Source organism: Chlorocebus sabaeus, chromosome 24, assembly GCF_047675955.1.
Source record: "Chlorocebus sabaeus isolate Y175 chromosome 24, mChlSab1.0.hap1, whole genome shotgun sequence".
Lineage (NCBI taxonomy): Eukaryota > Metazoa > Chordata > Mammalia > Primates > Cercopithecidae > Chlorocebus > Chlorocebus sabaeus.
Window position 1 is genome coordinate 40,285,813 of NC_132927.1, and position 19,345 is coordinate 40,305,157.

The 19,345-nt window shown below is 42.5% G+C and overlaps 1 protein-coding gene across 16 annotated transcripts in view; it reads left to right on the forward strand.

Moving 5' to 3' along the window:
• SYNE2 (spectrin repeat containing nuclear envelope protein 2) overlaps window positions 1–19,345 on the forward strand; it is a 374,252-nt gene that overhangs the window by 69,855 nt on the left and 285,052 nt on the right. The gene's annotated exons all lie outside the window — the stretch shown is intronic.

Below are 19,345 nucleotides of genomic sequence, written 5' to 3' on the forward strand. Positions count from 1 at the left end.
GGGTCATATAAACATATAGGAGTTTGGAATTTTTCCTAAGACCAAGGAGAAGCAGTGGAGGGATTGTGAACAGTCACAGAACTGGTTTTAGAAACTCCCCCAGGCTGCAGTGTGGCATATAGTCTTTAAGGGAGTGAGGGTGGAGGCAGAAAGACCAGCTTAAGTCTGTTAGGGTGGTCCACCCAAGAGAGAATGGTGTCCTGATGTAGAGGTGGCCGTGGAGATGGAGAGAAATAGGTCTTCAAGAGATATCATCTAATAGGTATCAGGGCTTTTTGATTGACTGGGTATGGGAGAAGAAGAGGGAAGGATGTATCACAGATGATAGGTTTTGGCTAGGCGTGGTGGCTCATGCCTGTAATTTCAGCACTTTGGGAGGCAGAGGCGGGTGGATCACTTGAGGCCAGGAGTTCGAGACCAGCCTGGCCAACATGGTGAAACCCTGTCTCTACTAAAAAATACAAAAATTAGCTGGGCGTGTTGGCACGCGCCTGTATTCTCAGCTACTCTGGAGGCCGAGACAGGAGAATCGCTTGAACCCGGGAGGTGGAAGCTGCAGTGAGCCGAGATCGTGCCATTGCACGCCAGCCTGGGGGACAGAGCAAGACTCTGTCTCAAAAATAAATAAATAGAAAAAATGATAGGTTTATTCTTAGGCAAATCAGTAGATGATAGAACCATTTACTGAAAAAAAAAAAACATGCAGGAGAACAACTTAGGTTGGAAAGGGAGTTGGTTAGAGATGATGACTCAGTTCTGGAAATGTCGTTTGAGATGTCTATGGAATAACCACGTAGAAATACCCAGACAACAATGGGATATATAGGAGAGGTGACATCTGGGCTGAAGGTGAATACTTGGGAGTCCTTAGTGTGTAAATGGCAATTTATTCCTTTGGAGTAGATGAAAATATCTAGAAAAAGAGAAGAGTCTAGGCAGAACATCACACAGATAGAAAAAGCAACACAAGCCCATAGCAGAGATTGAGAAGGGATGTCCAGAGAAGTAGGAAGAAACCCAAGTGAATGTGGTATCATGGACCCCAGAGAAGGAGAGTATTTCAAAAAGGAGAGGGTAGGAAACTGTCAGAAGTTTTAAGATATCCTATAAGTACTGAGAAGTATCCATTAGGTTCAACAATGGAAATATGTAAGTGGCCTAGGTGAGAATTAAGTAGAGTGTTTGGGACAGCCCAGTTTATAATGCGTTGAGACATGAGTGGTAGATAAGGAAGTGAAAATAGCCAGAGTAGACAACTCTTTCAAGAAGTTTGGATTTGAAGCGGAGGCGAGAGATAGCCATGGATTTGGCATTTCAGCTGATTTTGAACTATAATGAAAAGAACACGGATTTTGAATCAGACACATCTGGATTTGAATTTCTCCTCCACCAGATGTGAAATCCAGAGCATATTATCCAAGACATAGTAGGCTTTCAATAGATGTTTTGTTTTATTTTTTGAGACCGGGTCTCACTTTGTCACCCAGGCTGGAGTACACTGGCATGACCACGGCTCACTGCTGCCTTGACCTCCCAGGCTCAGGTGCTTCTCCTACCTCAGTATCTTGAGTAGTTGGGACTATAGGTGTGTGCCACCATGCCTGGCTAATTTTTTGTACTTGTGTTAGAGACAGGGTCTTACCTGGTTGCCCAGGCTGGTCTCGAACTCCTGGGCTCAAGTGATCCTCCCACCTCAGCCTCCCAAAGTGCTGAGATTACAGGCACAAGCCACCAGACCCAGCTTAGATGTTTTCTTGAATGAGCGAATAAAGTATCCTCCATCTTCTGGGAGGAAGTTTTCTCATTTATAAAATGCCTACCTGACTACTTCATTGGTAGCCCTTAATGAAATAGTGTCATAGTTCCTTACCTGTGACATTCCACTTATTCCCGGGCCTGACTTGCTTCAGCAAGCCATCTGAGCCCCGCCAGGTGTTTCTTAAGGTAGCCATGTGTTAGGGCTAGGTACAGTGGCTCACACGTGTAATCCTAGCACTGTGGGAGGATAGCTTGAGCTCAGGAGTTTGAGACTAGCCTGGGCAACATGGCAAGACCCCATCTCTATAAAAAATACTCATGTGTTATAATATTTATTTTGAGATACATTATATTAATATCTCAGAGTTTATAATTTCATTGCTGTTTTTTTGCCAGGCCCTTCTTATTCCCTCTTGTTTCAAGAATAAGTCACACATGTAAATCATCCAATCTATTTAGACAAGTATTTCACAAAGTGAGATATGTGAAGCCCTGAATCAGAATCTGTGGGAGGTGGGATCCAGAAACCTACACTTAAACAATAACCCTGAGTAATTTGCTGGCATTCCAAAATGTAGGAACCCTGGATTTATAATCACAACACAGCTCTGTTTAGTGCAGTCTGGTTCTTTTGCACTCAGAAGTCAGAGGTGCTTGGACTGCTGCCCCAGTAGAAAGTGTTCAGGCTCACATATCTTGATTTTCAAAAGAAAGCATTTAATTTTATGTGTTAGATAAAAGGTAGCAAGGAGTAACAAATATGTGTTAAAATAAATGTAGCCATTTCTGTATTTCTTCATTCCGTAGATATTTATTGAGCAACTCAGATAAATCAGAAGAGTGTGAGGAGGAGAGACAAATAGCACTTAGCTTCTAGACTTTTATCAGTATTGTGGGCTCATTTTCATGTGCTAGAAATACAAGATTCGCTTACTCAGAGAGCCAGGAGCTATGTTCCAGTGAGGTTGGAAACAAAAGCCTCAGTATAAGAATCTCAGGTGTTTACACAAGGGTGTGGTTTGCTCATGTGGCAACACGAGGTTGCTGGACTCCACATGCTGAGGCTCAAAGTAGAAGTCACTGATCTTATGTCACATATTTTCCCAACAAACTTAAGTACTTAAATCTCTACGTTGATTGAGGAAAAATAACAACAGAGTCCTGCTCCCTCCTTCCCTAGCCATTTAATCGTTCATTCAACAAACATTTTCTAAATTCCTGTAGCATGAAAGCTCTGGGGTAGGTGCTGCAGGCAAAATGAGGAGAAAATCAGACATGGGTCATGTACTGTTGGAGCCCATAACCTAATGAGGAGGCAGAAGTTGATCAAATAATCTTATAGATATTAGCTAATATTTTATTAAGCTTTATTAAGATATAATTTGACATCAAATTCACATACCATGCAATTCACCCATTTAAAGTGTATGATTTAGTAGTTTTTATATACTCACAGAGTTGGGCAGTCATCACATTGGATTTTAGAACTTTTTTTTTTTTTTTGAGACAGCGTCTCTTTTTGTCACCCAGGCTGGAGTGTAGTGGTGCGATTTCAGCTCACTGCAATCTCTGCCTCCTGGGGTCAAGCAGTCCTCTCACTTCAACTTCCTGAGTGGCCAGGACTACAGGCGTGTGCCACCACACCTGGTTAATTTTTTGTTTTTATTTTTATTTTTGTAGAGACAGGTTTTCACCATGTTGTCCAGGATGGTCTTGAACTCCTGGGCTCAAGCAATCCCCCCACCTCAGCCTCCCAAATGTTGGGATTACAGGCATCAGACACTGCACCTGGTCAAAAAGAGTATTCTTTTCCTACTGACTTTTCTTGGCATGCTTGTCAGAAATCAATTTCCCTTAAATGGAAGAATTTACTTTTAGATTTTCAGTGCTATTCCATTCTTCTATTATATAGATCTACCCGTGTGCCAGTACCGCACTATCTTGATTACTGTAGCTTTTAGTAAATTTTGAAATTGGGAATTGTGTGTGTCTTCCAACTTAATTCTTTTCAACATTGCTTTAGCTATTCCAGGTCACTTGCATTTCCATATGAATTTTAGTATTAGCTTGTCCAGTTCTGAAAAAAAAATGGCAGCTAAGATTTGATAGGAATTGCATTGAGTTTGTAGATCAAGTTGGAAAGTATTGCCATCTTAACAATATTGAATATTCTAGTCCATGAATATAGGCTATCTTTTTATTTACCTAGATCTTTAAATTTCTGTCAACAATGTTTTGTAGTTTTCATTGAATAAGTCTTGCACTTCTTTTGTTAAATCTATTGGTAAGTAGTTTATTCTTTTTGATGCCATTGTGAATGATATTTTCAAATAGCAATTTCTTGATTTTTTCTTTGGCAGTATATAGAAATACAATTGATTTTTGTATATTTATCTTATATCTTGTAACCTTGCTAAATACGTTAGTTTTGGTATATTTTTTGTAGATACAATGGGATATTCTACACAAAAGTTCATGTCATTGCCATTAAAGACAATTTAACTTTTTTCCTTCCAGTCTTGGTTTGTATTGTTTTTTGCCTTACTCTAGTGCAATGTTGAATGGAAGTGATGGAAGTATACATCCTTGCTTTGTTCCTGATCTTAGAGAGAAAGCATTTAGTTTCTTGTTATTAAGTATGTTATTAGTGTTGTTTTCTTCATCAGTGTTTTTTATCACGTTAAGAAAGTTTTCAGCCAGGTGCAGTGGCTCACGCCTATAATACCAGCACTTTGGGAAGCTGAGGCAGGTGGATCACTTGAGCCCAGGAGTTCAAGACCAGCTTGGGCAACATGGTAAAAACCTGTCTCTAAAAATAAATAGATAGATAGACAAACAGATAGATAGATAGATAGATAGATAGATAGATAGATAGATAGCCAGGTGTGGTGGTACCTGCATGTAGTCCCAGCTACTTGGGAAGCTGAGGTGGGAGGATTGCTTGAGCCCAGGAGGCAGAGGTTGCACTGAGCTGAGATCACGCCACTGCACTCCAGCCTGGGTGCAGAGTGAGACCCTGTCTCAAACAAAACTAAACTAAACTAAACTAAAAAGTTTTTATTATTCCTTTTTTCTTTTTTATTTTTGTGAATACATAGTAGTTGTATATATTTATGGGTTACATGAGGTATTTTGAGATAGGCATGCAATGCATAATAATCATATCTGGGTAAGTGGTGTATCCATTACCCCAAGCATTTATCCTTTGTGTTTCAAACAATCCAGTTATACTTTTAGTTATTTTAAACTGAACAATTGCATGTTTTCTTTGTTGTTGTTGTTGTTGTTTTTTTTTTTTTTTACCATAGTCACCCTGTTGTGCTAGCAAATACTAGGTCTTCTTTATTCTTTGTAACTATTTTTGTACCCATTAACTATCTCCTCTTCCCCTCTACCAGCACCCTCAACTACCCTTCTCAGCCTCTGGTAACCATTCTTCTACTCTCTATCTCTATGAGTTCAGTTGTTTTTAATATTTAGCTTCCACAGATATGTGAAATCATGTGATGTTCTCTTTCTGTGCCTAGGTTATTTCACTTAACGTAATGACTTTCAGTTCCATCCATGTTGTTACAAATGACAGACTCTCATCCTTTTTTTTTCTTTCCTTCTTTTTTGAGATAGGGTCTCACTTTGTCACCCAGGCTGGAGTGCAGTGATGTGATCTCGGCTCACTACATCCTCCACCTCCTGGGCTCAAGTGATCCTCCCGCCTCAGCCCCCAAACAGGTGCACACCACCACACCTGGCTAATTTTTCATATATTTTTTTGTAGAGACATGGTTTTGCCATGTTGCCCAGGCTGGTCTTGAACTCCTGAGCTCAAGCGATCTGTCCACCTCAGCCTCCCAAAGTTAGGATTACAGGTGTGAGCTACCGCACCTGGCCAGGATTTTAGAACATTTTTGTCACCCCAAAAAGAAACCCCATACCTTTAAACTGTCACCCCTCCCCAATCCCACCCCCATCTCCACCTCCAGCCTCACCCCCAGCCCTAGGCAATCATTAATCTACTTTCTGTCTCTACGAATTTCCCTATTTTGGGCATGTCACATAAATGGACTCATATAATATGTGGTGTTTTGTGACTGGTTTCTTTCACTTAGCATAATGTTTTCAAGATTCAACCATGTTTATTTGTGTAGACTAAGCATAGTCTATGCCAGGGATTGACAAACTTTTTCTGTAAAGGGCCAGGTAGTAAATATTTCAGTCTGTGAATGCCATATGGTCTCTGTTGCAACTACTAACTCTGCCATTGTGGCATGAAAGCAGCCACAGGCAATACACAATCAAGCATGTGCCTGTTCCAATAAAACTGTATTTACAAAAACAAGCAACAGGTCAAATTGGGCTTGTGAGTAATAGTTTGCTGACCTCTGGTCTAAGTCAATAGGGGTACTTAATCCTCTTAGTAACCTGAAGAAGTAGAAACTATTGTCCCCATTTTCAAACAAGACTGAGGCAGCTAGTAAGTGGGAGATAAGGGGGTCCCACACAAGTAGTCTGTCTCCACAGCCAGTGTTCTTAACCTTGTCATTGATTACAGATTGAGCTAAGTGCTAAATAGTGGGGAAATCCCCCTATGACTCTATGAAAGCAAGTGAAAGACTTAGATTGACTTAGGTTTTCCTCAGGATGCAACACTTGAGCTCAGACCTAAGCATGACTGTTGAATTGAATAGGGGTGGAGTGGTGCAAATGCCTGTAGCAGGTGAGAGCATAGCTTGTAAAGGCCCTGAAAGAAGGCGGGAGTGACTGGAGCCAGGGGTGCAGGAGACAGTAGGATGCCTAAGGCTGGAGAGGTGCTCTGGGGCCCACACAGTGCCTCTAGGCTCTGTTAAGGATTTTGCTCATGTTTCTAAGAGCAGAGAGAAACCATTTAAGAATTGAGTAATTTGGGTAAATTTAGGACAGATTGGAATGGCACAGGCGGGCTCTGTTGGCCATGGAAGCATTCCAGGGTAGAGTTGATGGTAGATTGAAGAGGAGAGGCCAGATGCAATGACTCATGCCTATAATACCAGCACTGTGGATGGCTGACGCAGGAGGAGAACTTGAGCCCAGGAGTTCGAGACTAGCCTGGGCAACAAAGTGAGACCCCATCTGATATGGTTTGGCCGTGTCCCCACCCAAATCTCATCTTGAATTGCAGCTCCCGTTAATTCCCACGTGTTGTGGGAGGGACCCAGTGGGAGATAATTGAATCGTAGATGAGGCTTCTCCCATACTATTCTTGTGATAATGAATAAGTCTCATGCGATCTGATGTTTTTATAAGGGGTTTTGCTTTTGCTTGGCTCTCATTCTCTCTTGTCTGCCACCATATGAGACATGCCTTTCGGCCGGCGCTGTGGCTCATGCCTGTAATCCTAGTGCTTTGGGAGGCCAAGGTGGGTGGATCACGAGATCAGGAGATTGAGACCAGCCTGGCCAACATGATGAAACCCCGTCTCTACTAAAAATACAAAAATTAGCCTGGTGTGGTGTCGCGCACCTGTAGTCCCAGCTACTTGGGAGCCTGAGGCAGGAGAATCGCTTGAACCCGGGATGCAGAGGTTGCAGTGAGCTGAGATTGCGCCACTGCACTCCAGCCTGGGTGACAGAGCGAATCTCCATCTCAGGAAAAAAAAAACAAACCAAAACACAGACGTGCCTTTCGCCTTCTGCCATGATTGTGAGGCCTCCTCAGCCATGCGGAACTGTGAATCCATTAAACCTCTTTTTCTTTATAAATTACCCAGTCTTAGGCATGTCTTTATCAGCAGCATGAGAATGGACTAATCTACCATCTCTACAAAAAATAGGGGGAAAAAAAAAAAAGATTCAACAGGAGGGCTGGTGGGCCAAGAGGTATAGAGAAGGAAGCAGATACCAGAGTCATGTATGAGGGGGCAAATTTGGCAGGATTTGGTGGTAGGTTGTACTTGAGAATGATAAAGGATGGGGGTGTCCAACCCATGAGATGGGAACATGGGCAAAGACTGGACTGGGGAGAGATAGGGCAGTAGAGTGTGATTTTAGTCCTGGAATGCTGACGTTGACAGGCAAGTACTTTTTTCCCATAGTGATAACATAAATTCTCCAGAGGGGGACATGTGTGAAATAAAGTAATTGTGAGGTTGAGAAATGGTTGCTCACTGTGTTTATCAGTTATTTTAGCCAGGAGTTATCTCCTAAACTCATTTTACTGGTTCAGTAAATGAGAGCTTAGCCTTGGTACTATTTGTTTTCCTTTTTTACTGTTTGTCTGCTTATGGTTCGTTGCAAGAAAATCGTGTTGTAAATTATCCCCTGCTTTCTCTATTAGTTAATAGCCTTCCCCTTTTGTAGTAAAGTAACAGGCTTTTTCCTGTTCAAATATTTTAGGCTTGTTTTTTGTTTTGATTGTGCATGCCTGTGTGTTTTTATTCTCTTAATTTGTTTCTTTATTTATTTCTGTTTGTTATCTCCAAGAGAAACAATAGAAGAGGTGGCTTTATATTTTTAGTTCTCTTTCTGTCAGATGACAGCTTGATTAGGATTTTTTGGGTGGGCTGTTGGAACACATGGCTAAAATATGTTGCATTATTGCCTGAATTTAATTATCGTCCTTACCGTGTCTGTCCTAGCTAACAGTGAGTTGGCAGTATTGTTGTAGGGAATGGCAACAGGGTCTCATTAGCACATGCCTGTGACATAATAAGAAATATATATTTGGTCTCTGCCCCTGGTTCCTGGCACAGCGCTCCTAAAACCCTTGTAATTTCCTGAACCACAGGGATGTTAGGAGCATCTTTTGTTCTAATATTTGATCTTTGGCTCTGGTTCCTGACACAGAGCTCCAAAAGCCCTTGGAATTTCCTGGGTGATAGGACCATCTTTTGTTCTAACGAGGCCACTCTTGATGGGCTCCTAGATAGCTTCAGGATGGAGTATGGTTACCAGAAACATCAAGCCATGATTAGAAATTTGGAACTCCTTCCACCTCCATTTTCCAGAGGGGTGAGAAGAGCTGGAGATTGAATTAATAATTCATTATGTTTCTGTGATGAAGCCTCCATAAAAATCTCTAAAGTGCAGAGCTAAAAAAATCTATATCTTATGGAAATTCTAGTGGGAAAGCCATACAATATACCAATAACAAATAAGTAATCTAGTATCATTTACACATTGTAAATCTAAAGAAGAAAGTAAATAGGATGATATGATAGAGAGTAATTGTTTGGATGGAGGGTATTTTGGATAATGTGTTTGAAAAATTTTCTCTGAGGCCGGGTGTGGTGGCTCACACCTGTAATCCCAGCACTTTGGGAGGCCAAGGTGGGTGGATCACCTGAGATCAGGAGTTCAAGACCATTCTGGCCAACATGATGAAACCCCGTCTCTACTAAAAATCCAAAAATTAGCTGGGCGTGGGGGCGGATGCCTGTAATCCCAGCTACTCGGGAGGCTGAGGCAGGAGAATTGCATGAACATGGGAGGTGGAGGTTGCAGTGAGCTCAGATTGTGCCGTTGCACTCCAGCCTGGGCGACAAGAGTGAAACTGTCTCAAAAAAAAAAAAAAAAAAAAAAAAAAAAATTTTTTTTTCTCTCTGGAGATACTCGACTGAAGGCATCAGGATGAGCCAGCCATATGAAATGCAAGTAGAAAATGTATTCCAGAATTCCAGGTTAAGGAAACAGCAATTATAAAGTCAAACATGTCATGAAATGAAGTTTTTAGAGGTAGGCAGGAGCCAGATTACATAAAGCTATGGGCCATGGTTATGGTTTGGCTTTTAAAATACAATGAGATGGGGCCAGACATGGTGGCTCATGCCTGTAATCCTAGTGCTTTGAGAGGCTAAGGTGGGAGGATTGCTTGAGGCCAGGAGTTTGAGACCAGCCTGGATGACATAGGTAGACCCCTGTCTCTATAAAAAATGGAAAAAGTTAGCCAGTCGTGGTGGCATTTGCCTATGGTCCAGCTACTCAGGAGGCTGAGGTGGGAGGATCACTTGAGCCTAGGAGGTTGAGGCTGCAGTGAGCTGTGGTTGCACCACTGCATTCCAGCCTGGGCCATACAGTGAGACCCTGTCTCCAAAAAAAAAAAACCAAAAAAACAAAAAAACCAATGAGAAGGTTGTACAGCTTTGTGAATTATACACTTTAAAAAGCGAATTTTAAGGTATATGAGTTATATTTCAATAAAACAGTTGTTAATTTAAAAATCTCTGAAGTGTAGTTTAGAGGCCTTCTGGGTTTGTGAACATGTTCATGTGCTGGGACCCTTCCGGACCTTGCCCTCTGTACACCTTCATCTGGCTGCTTATCACTATCTTTTATCATTATCTTCTTCTTCTTTTTTTTTTTTTTTTAAATTAAAGATGGAGTCCTGCTCTATTGCCCAGGCTGGAGTGCAGTGATGCAATCACAGCTCACTGCAAACCTTTGCCTCCCAAATTCAAGCAATTCTCCTTCCTCAGCCTCCCAAGTAGCTGGGATTATAGGTGCCTGCCACCATGCCTGGCTAACTTTTTGTATTTTTAGTAGAGGCAGGGTTTCACTATGTTGATCAGGCTGGTTTCGAACTCCTGACCTCGGGTGATCTGCCCACCTCGGCTTCCCAAAGTGCTAGAATTACAGGTGTGAGCCACTGCACCATATAATAAACAAGCAAACGTGTTTCCTTGAGTTCTGTGAGAGCCATTATGGCAAATTACTGAACCTGAGGAGGGGATTGGGAAACCCCTGATTTATAGCCAAGTCAGACAGAAATGTGGGTAATCTGGAAATCAACTACCTGTTATTGGCATCTGAAGTAGGGGAGAGTCTTGTGGTACTGAGCCCTTAACATGTGGGGTCTGCACTAACTCCAGGCAGTCATTGTCATCATTGAATAGAGGATACCCACTTGGTGTCTGGAGAGCTGGAGAATTGCTTAGTGTTAGGGAAAAACTCACACATTTGGTATCGTAAGTGAAGTATTAAGAGCTGTAATACAGAAAAACACTGCTTTTCTTCCATAATGCCCTTTTGTTCAAGACGTTTTATTAGTAGAATAAACAAATTGTCTAGGGGTTATTAAAATAAAGATTGGCTAGGCGCAGTGGCTCACGCCTGTAATCCCAGCACTTTGGGAGACTAAGGCAGGCAGATCATGAGGTCAGGAGTTTGAGACCAGCCTGGCCAATGTTGTGAAAACCCATCTGTACTAAAAGTAAAAAAATTAGCCGGGCGTGGTGGCGGGTGCCTGTAATCCCAGCTACTCAGGAGGCTGAGGCAGGAGAATCAGTTGAACCTGGGAGGCGAAGGTTGCAGTGAGCCAAAATCATGCCATTGCACTCTAGCCTGGGCTACAAAGCGAGACTCTGTCTCAAAAAAAAAAAAAAAAAAAAAAGAACGAAAAGGATTAAGAGAAGACATAGGCCTAGTATAACTGTTGCCAATAAGTTCTTTTCCTCCATCAGTCAGTTTTATCCTTAATACTTTTAGTATTTTCTAAGTCTTTCAATCAGCAAATATTTATTGGGGATTTTTTTTTCTACATTACATTACACTGCTGAGGGGAAGCAAAAACACAAAAGCACAAAGGTTTAACTCCAAGTTCTTATGCTGAGTAGGAGGGAAACCTGTAAGTTATGTACCAGAAATTCAAGTTATAGTCTTCAACTCCTGGTGGACTCCACTGATCCTCCCATTTCAGTTACCAGAGTAGCTGGGACTATAGGCATTTACCACCATGCCTGGCTCTAAGATTAGCTTTTAATTTGTATTTTATATCCCTATGTACTGTTTGAAAATTTTTTATAAGCATTACAGATTTCTTTGTAATAATAATAAGCAGAAAAGATTCAACAAAGTATTGTCATAGGTCAGAGCCAGAATAGATTATTTCTATTCATTTTAAGAAAGGGGACTTTGGGACCAGGCACGCCTGTAATCCCAGCACTTGGGAGGCCAAGGCAGGTGGAGTATCTCACCTGAGGTCAGGAGTTCAAGACCAGCCTGACTAACATGGTGAAATCCCGTCTCTACTAAAAATACAAAAATTAGCCAGGTGTGGTGACGAGCACCTATAATCCCAGCTAGTTGGGAGGCTGAGGCAGGAGAATCACTTAAACCTGGGAGGCGGAGGTTGCAGTGAGCCGAGATTGTGCCATTGTGCTCCAACCTGGGCGACAAGAGCGAAACTCTGTCTCAAAGAAAAAACAAAACAAAAAAGGAAGGAGAGTTTTGGCTGTGTGCAGTGGCTCATGCCTGTAATCCGAACACTTTGGGAGTCCCAAGTGGGTGGATCACTTGAGCCCAGGCATTTGACACCAGTCTGGGCAACATGGCAAAACCCCGTTTCCATAAAAAAAAAAATACAAAAATCAGGTGTGGTGGCACACACCTGTAGTCCCAGCTACTGGGGAGGCTGAGATGGGAGGATCACTTGAGCCATGGAGTTCCAGGCTGCAGTGAACTGTGATTGCTCCACTGCACACGCCAGCCTTGGTGACAGAGTTGAGACCCTATCTCAAAATAAAAAAAGAGGTGTGGAACTTTTAAACTGCATATGTCCGATTATAATAAATGTTGATCAAGTGCCCACATGTGCTGGGTGCTGGCATTTCTGTGAACGCAGAGAGATGGGGAAGAGTGGCCATTCCAGACAGCATGTAGCGTGGTGATGCAGAAAAGGGTGAAACATCGTTGGGGAATTGTAGATATCCTAGTTTGGCCAGAGAAATAGGATATGGGTACAGAAGTCATGGAGCCAAGTTACCAATGACCTGGAATGTTAGGCTAAGAATTGATCATTTTTTTCAGTAAGGAATTAGGAAATGATCAAATAATTTTAATAAGGAGAGTGAAAGATGAAAGTAGTGAATCTAGGGCCACATGCAGTAAACCTGTTATTAATAATCCAATCATAGGAGGAGGAGAAGAGAAATTCTTTGATAGGAAGAGGTCACAAGGCTTCCTCATAGAGTAGCGAACACTCTTGGAGATGCCACATTTTAATCCTGCATCGCTCTGTGTTTAAGTGAAAATGAAAGCTAGTGATTCTTAGCCTCAGGTAACTGCTTTTGAACTCTTACTGCCAGGGAGGACTCCTGGAGTCAACATTTTAGACCAACTTTTGGGAAATGACCTTGCTGAGACTTAGTAGCCATGGTAGTTTCATAATGAGCTTTAAAATGAAAATCCACACCCTTTAATTAGCTTAATTCAATTGGCTTTCAGTTCAGTTCCCTTCTGGCTAAGGATATGAGTTGCCCGCTCACAAAAGCAGACTGAATCAGAACAAACTCAGGGATTAAATGTATTTTTATGGTAATGACACCTAGAGAAAAATCTTTGCCTTCTGTGCCTCATTTCTCAAATTCAGGCAAATGTTTTTCAAGGATGATAAGCAAGGATACTCATGTGGGCCTGAATAAAATTCACTGACCACATTTTCCTGCATCATGTATATATATTTGCCTGGAAAATCAAGATAATTTCTCATTCTCTATTCCCCGAGCATTTTCACAGAAATTCATCATTGTAGTAGATTGTATTACTCTCTTTATTTCTTTGCTTTTTCTATCCCTAACATCTGCTGATTGAAAGGTCCTATTCTTTACATGCCATTCTAAGAAGAGTTTTATTAAGTCGCTATTAGCACGTGGCTCTCAATTATTTTTTCCCTGATGGGTCAGCCTTTGAAAAGAACAAAAGTTTCCTTATCCTGCCATAGGGTGAGCTATTTGGCGCTGGTTCCTATTGAATACTGCCATTCAGGGATAAAGCAGTATGAAAATGTGAGAAAAGCGTGTCAGGGGATAAATGGAATGGTGCATACGAAACCATTTAACTGAGCTGCTACAAAGGTGTTTAATTGCACCTGGGACGTCTTTGTTTGCCGTTAAGCAAAGGGTCTTTATTACATTTAGAGGGTTCTGATTTCCAGGATGAAGAGGCATTCTCTAAGTTCGGACAATGAGTTAAAAGCCATGCAGATTCCTTTCCAAATCTTTTTTTCTGAAGATTTCATTTGTGCACTGTCTCATTTGCTAACTGGAGAATACCTGTGGGGATTTGTTCTGGCTGCTCCTCTTCGTGTTTTTTCCCTTTTTTTATTAGAGTTTGATCAGATTAGGACGGAGGTAACTTCAGCTTTTCCTTAGAAAAGTTTTGATTATTTTAAATTCAAGTTTATGTCTCTGAGGAGCATCAAGGGCATGTTTCTCAGTTTGCTGTCCGATTAGGTGCTCCATTTGAACAATCCAGTTAGAGCCCTGATTTTGCTGCCACTTTTCTCAGCTAGGAAAGTTCATAGTCCCAGGTTGCTTAGAATAAGACCCCTTTTGTCTAGTATCACGTGCAAATGAAATGACCCCTCATCTTGTTTGGAAATAGCTCAAAATGGCTGAGGTTTCCAGGTGGGCATGGATTGGTAAGACTCTGTAGGCACACAGTGGTCTTTTTGCACTCAGTTTCACGCTGCATTTCACCTCTTCTGAGGTTGTTGAGTTGTGCTCCTCCTTCCCGCCGTAACTCCCCTCAAGTCAGTGCATACTCTCTCTCTTGGACCTGATAATATTGCTGATTAGTTTCTTTTTTACCCCTTATCATCTAGATGGGGAAAAATCTCTCTTGGTCCCTTAAAAATAAGGAAGAGAGAAATCTTTGTTTTTGTTGTTTGTTTTCATTTTGAATGTCTGCTCTATTCCTAGGAATGGATAGGGCCCTCTCTGCTTTTACATGTGACCCTGATTAGTGTACAGCGTGTGAATATAACTTGATCCTGTAATCACAAAAACGTATTCTCTAGTTTTTTTCTATTGAGATACAAAATTAGCCTTTGATGCTTTTTTCTTGGTAGGTGGCAATACATGTTTAAAAGTTATTCTCTTATCTTCTGATACTAGGGGACAAAACAATGAAAACATTTCTCAGAGATTCTAGGAGATTTGGTATAGTTTTGAATTATAGGACAAAATTGTGGTGCTCTGGAATTATTTCATTGAGAGAAATTTATATAAAACAGGAATGACTCTCAAAAGCCTGAATTATCCAGTTGGCTTATCAGAACTCAATTTAGTTCAGTTAGCAATTATTGAACACCCTATAAAGTGTAGATCAGTAGGCTATAACTAATTTAAACTGGTAATACATAAAAAATGGGATGGACTAAAAAGGAAAAAAATTCCTGTGAGGTTTGGTGCATCTTTAATCTCTAATCAGTCGCAATATTTACTAGGCAGTTGTAAACACCACAAAATTCCATTTATACTGCTAGACTTTCTTCTAATTCTTCAACCAGAACTCTTGCCTACTTCAAAATTTTTCTAGAACTTAAATTAGATGTCATACTTTTACACATATTGCAGGCCAAATACCAATAATTTCAATTCACTGTGACTATGTAGATTAATAAGGGAGACTAAAGTCCAAGGAAAACAATGTAGTAGAAGGTAGAACAGACAACTTTAAGAGAAAGGACTGTGAACTCATAAAGGTAGATTTGCTTCAATATAGTAAAATATAACAACCACAATAATAATTAAAAACATTATTATTAGGTTAGGTATGGTGCCTCACCCTTGTAATTCCAGCACTTCGGGAGGCCAACATGGGAAGATCACTTGAGTCCAGGAGTTCAAGACCAGCCTGGGCAACATAGTCAGACGTCATCTCTACTAAATCTAAAAAAGAAGACAAAACATTTATTATTATTATTATTATTGAGATGGAGTCTCGCTGTGTTGCCCAGGCACAATGTTGGCTCACTGCAATCTCTCCCTCCCAGGTTCAAGCAATTCTCCTGCCTTAGCCTCCTGAGTAGCTGGGATTGCAGGTGCCTGTCACCATGCCCAGCTAATTTTTGTATTTTTAGTAGAGATGGGGTTTCACCATGTTGGCCACACTGGTCTCGAAATCCTGACCTCGTGATCCGTCGGCCTCAGCCTCCCAAAGTCCTGGGATTACAGGCGTGAGCCCAAAACATTATTATTATTTCAGAAAATATTTATTTAGGGCCTACTCTGGGCCAAGCTTTTCTAGGCACTTGGGACATATTACAGACGAAGCATCTTTGCCTGTGTTGTGGTGCTGAAATTCTATTGAGAGGTGAGTGAGACATTAACAATAAACTTACTGCATGAGTAATTTACCTGGAATGTTAAAAGAGATAAGTACTCTAGGAAAAAAGAATAGAGCAGGACAAGAGGGATTGGGAGTTGGGGTGTTATAGTTTTAGATCGGACAGTCAGGGTAGACCTCTTAGATGAGGTGTTGTCTGTGCCAGGATTTGAAGGAGGTGAGGGAATTCACCTGTGGATAACTGTAGAAAGAACATTCCCAGAAGAAAGAACAGCTGGTGCCAAAGGCCTAAGGTGGGAATGGGTCTGGGGAGTTTGAGGAAAACAGGAGGCCAGAGTGGTTGGAGCAGGAGGAGCAAGTGGGAAGCAGGGAAGGGCAGATAGTGCTGGGGCTTGTCGCCATTAGGAGTGAAGAGAGGAGCCTTTGCAGGGTTTTGAGCAAAGGAGTTTCCTGATCTGAGTGATCATTTTAGCAACATCACTCTGCCTGCTCTGCTGAGCAGAATATTTTGGGGCAAACCTGGAAGGAAGGTCTGTTAGGAATCTGTCGCAGTTACCCAGGTGGAGGTGATGGTGACTTGGGCTACGGTGGTGGTGATGGAGGTGGTGGGAAGTGGTCATGTCCTGAATATATTGTGAGGATGGACCTAAGAGGATATCCGGAGGCATTAGATATGAAACGTGAAAGAAAGGGTGGAGCAACCTTGATGAAGGAGGGAAATCAGGAGTCTGGGTCCTGGAAGCAGGAGAGGAGAGTGATCATCTGTATCAGATGCTGCTGATGGGTCCAGCAGGATGAAGGTTGAGAATAGACCATTGGTTTTAGCGAGAGTGGGTCATCAAGGACCTTGATTCAAGTGACCATGATGAGAAAGCTGTTTCAGTTGAATGGCAGGGACTTGATTGGTATGGGTTCAGTTAAGAGTGAGGGAGGAGAAGACCCGGAGACAGTAAACACAAACTATTTGAGGAATTTTGCCACGAAGGAGCAGACAAATGAAGCGATGGCTGGTGGGGATCTGGCGTCAAGAGAGGTTTGTTTTTGGATGGGAGAATTAACAGTATGGCCGTATACTCATGGGAATTGTCTAAGAGAGTAGGGGAAGAGGATACAGAAGAGGCAGGAACAGCATGTTCTCGCATTGGAGCACAGGGGTGGGATATAGTGGACAAGTGAAAGGATTGGCTTTAGATCTGAGCAAGGCTAGTTCATCTGTGCTGACAGGTTGGAGGCAGAGCACTTTTGCAGGTTGTTAGATGAGGGGGTGGGAAGCAAGGTCTCAGGTCGAGTTTAATGATGTGGGGGACGTATTGGACGTTTGTGGAAGAAGAAAAGGGGTGAAGTTGCCATCTGGGGAGGGGGAGAAGGCCATACAGTATGATTACTGGGCAGCATTTAGGGTCCACTGGGGGTGCTGGTGAGATCAGTGAGCACTGTTCAGTGGGTTTCTCCAGCCACATTCAGCAACCTGCTTGTAGGATGAAGTGCACAGAGTAGTCATGAAGTGTCAAAGCGAATAGAACAAAATAGGTGAAATGCAAGGAGTGTTGGTAATAATTGATCATAGAACTTAAAATGGATAAGAATGAAACGTAGGGCATCCTGGGGTTGAGGGACACTGAAAAACTGGCAGAGTCAATGGCTTGGAGTTGTCGATGAACTGAAAGGATTGTTGGAGTTGGGGCACTAGAGCGAGTGAACTGATTGGAGATGCATGAACTTGAGATCATGGAGGAGTTGTTATTAGTAATGACAAAGTCTGGAGTATAACCATGACAGCAAAGTGGTTGACGCAGGGCAGAAGACAAGTGTATTGGAGAGGAGGAATTCGAGAAGCTGAGGGGCCAGGACATTAGAAAGTTCATTGCTGTGTATATTGAAATTGCCAAGAATAAGGCCAGGTGTGATGGCTTATGCCTGTAATCCCAGCACTTTGGGAGGTGAGTTGGGAGGATTGCTTGAGCCTAGGAGTTTGAGACCAGCCTGGGTAACATGGTGACACCCATCTCTACACAAAATTTAAAAAATTAGTTGGACGTGGCAGTACACGCCTGTAGTCCCAGCTACTTGGGACCCTGGGAGGGCAAGGCTGCAGTGAGCCATGATCACACCCCTGCACTCCATCTTGATCAGCAGAGTGAGACCCTGTCTAAAAATAAGTAAATAAGAAAGTACTACGAGTTAGACAGGAGTCCTATTGGACAGAGTGACAGTGGAGAAGGAGCAGAGAGGGTGGGAAATGATAGAGGTAGGTAACAATTGTGATAGCAAGGATAGTCTGATGACATGAGACTCAAAGCTAGGGGATTTCAGGGACAAAGAGGGTAGAGGATGAACTGGAGGTGGCCATGAGGAGCGAGGAAACAGTGGTACGAGGGCTGCAAGAGAAAGCAAAGCCGCCACTTGAGAGGGCTGCAGGGGAAGCGGTATTCTCAAAGGGGAGGGCCAGGTTTCCATGAGAGCAGGAAGGCAAAGCCTCAACACCAGAGAGGGTATTGGGCACGGAGGGGATTTTGCTGATGGCGCACCACAGATTTCATCATCATTGGAAGCATTTTAGAACTTAAGGAGAGGTGGGAGATGAGAAAAGTTGGGGGAATATGCAGAGTCTTTTGGGAATTAGAGAGAAAGAAATGAGAGGGACCTGAGAGTCGAGAGTGCGTGTACGTGTGTGTGCATGTGTGCATGTATATACATGTGTGCTTATGTGTGTGTTTGCATGCTTGCTTGTGAGTGTGTGTATGTGCATGCATTGGCTGATATAAGCAAGGATAAAGGGTATAGTGAGATGAGGCCCGGTGAACTTGAGGTTGATGGTGACAAGGCCGTAAGCATTGGGCACAGGATGCAATGGGTGTCTGGGCCTATGCTTATCCCTGCCCATCCAGGTGAGGAGGCCTGGGGAGATGGAAGCTCAGTTCATGAGTGCAGGGCTAACCCTTAACCTCAGTGTCAAGAATGTCTGCCGAAAATCAGGGAGTAGAGGGCTAGAGGAGGCATGGTGTCAGTGTGGGGCCCACTCCTGCTCAGAGGGGCAAGAAGGGCTGTACTCTGAGGGTTCAGGTCTTCCCCTTGACTCCTACCTGGGTTTTTTTTTTTCTTTTTTCTTTCTTTTTTTTTTTTTTTTGAGACGAAGTCACGCATCGTCACCCAGGCTGGAGTGCAGTGGCACGATCTCAGCTCACTGCAACCTCTGCCTCCTGGGTTCAAATGATTCTCTTGTCTCAGCCTCCTGAGTAGCTGGGCCTACTCGGGCATGTGCCGCCACGCCCGGCTTATTTTTGCATTTTTATTAGAGATGGGGTTTCCCCATGTTGCTCAGACTGGTCTCGAACTCTTGACCTCAGGTGATCCACCAGCCTTGGCCTCCCAAAGTGCTGAGATTACAGGCATGAACCACCATGTCCAACCCCTACATGTTTAGTAAGACTAATAGCCAGCACTTCTTATGTACCAGAGTCTATGCTAATCACTTTAAGTGAATCATTAGATTCTCATAACAATCTCTAGAGACAAATGCCTATTACTTTTTTATTAAACAAGGACACTGC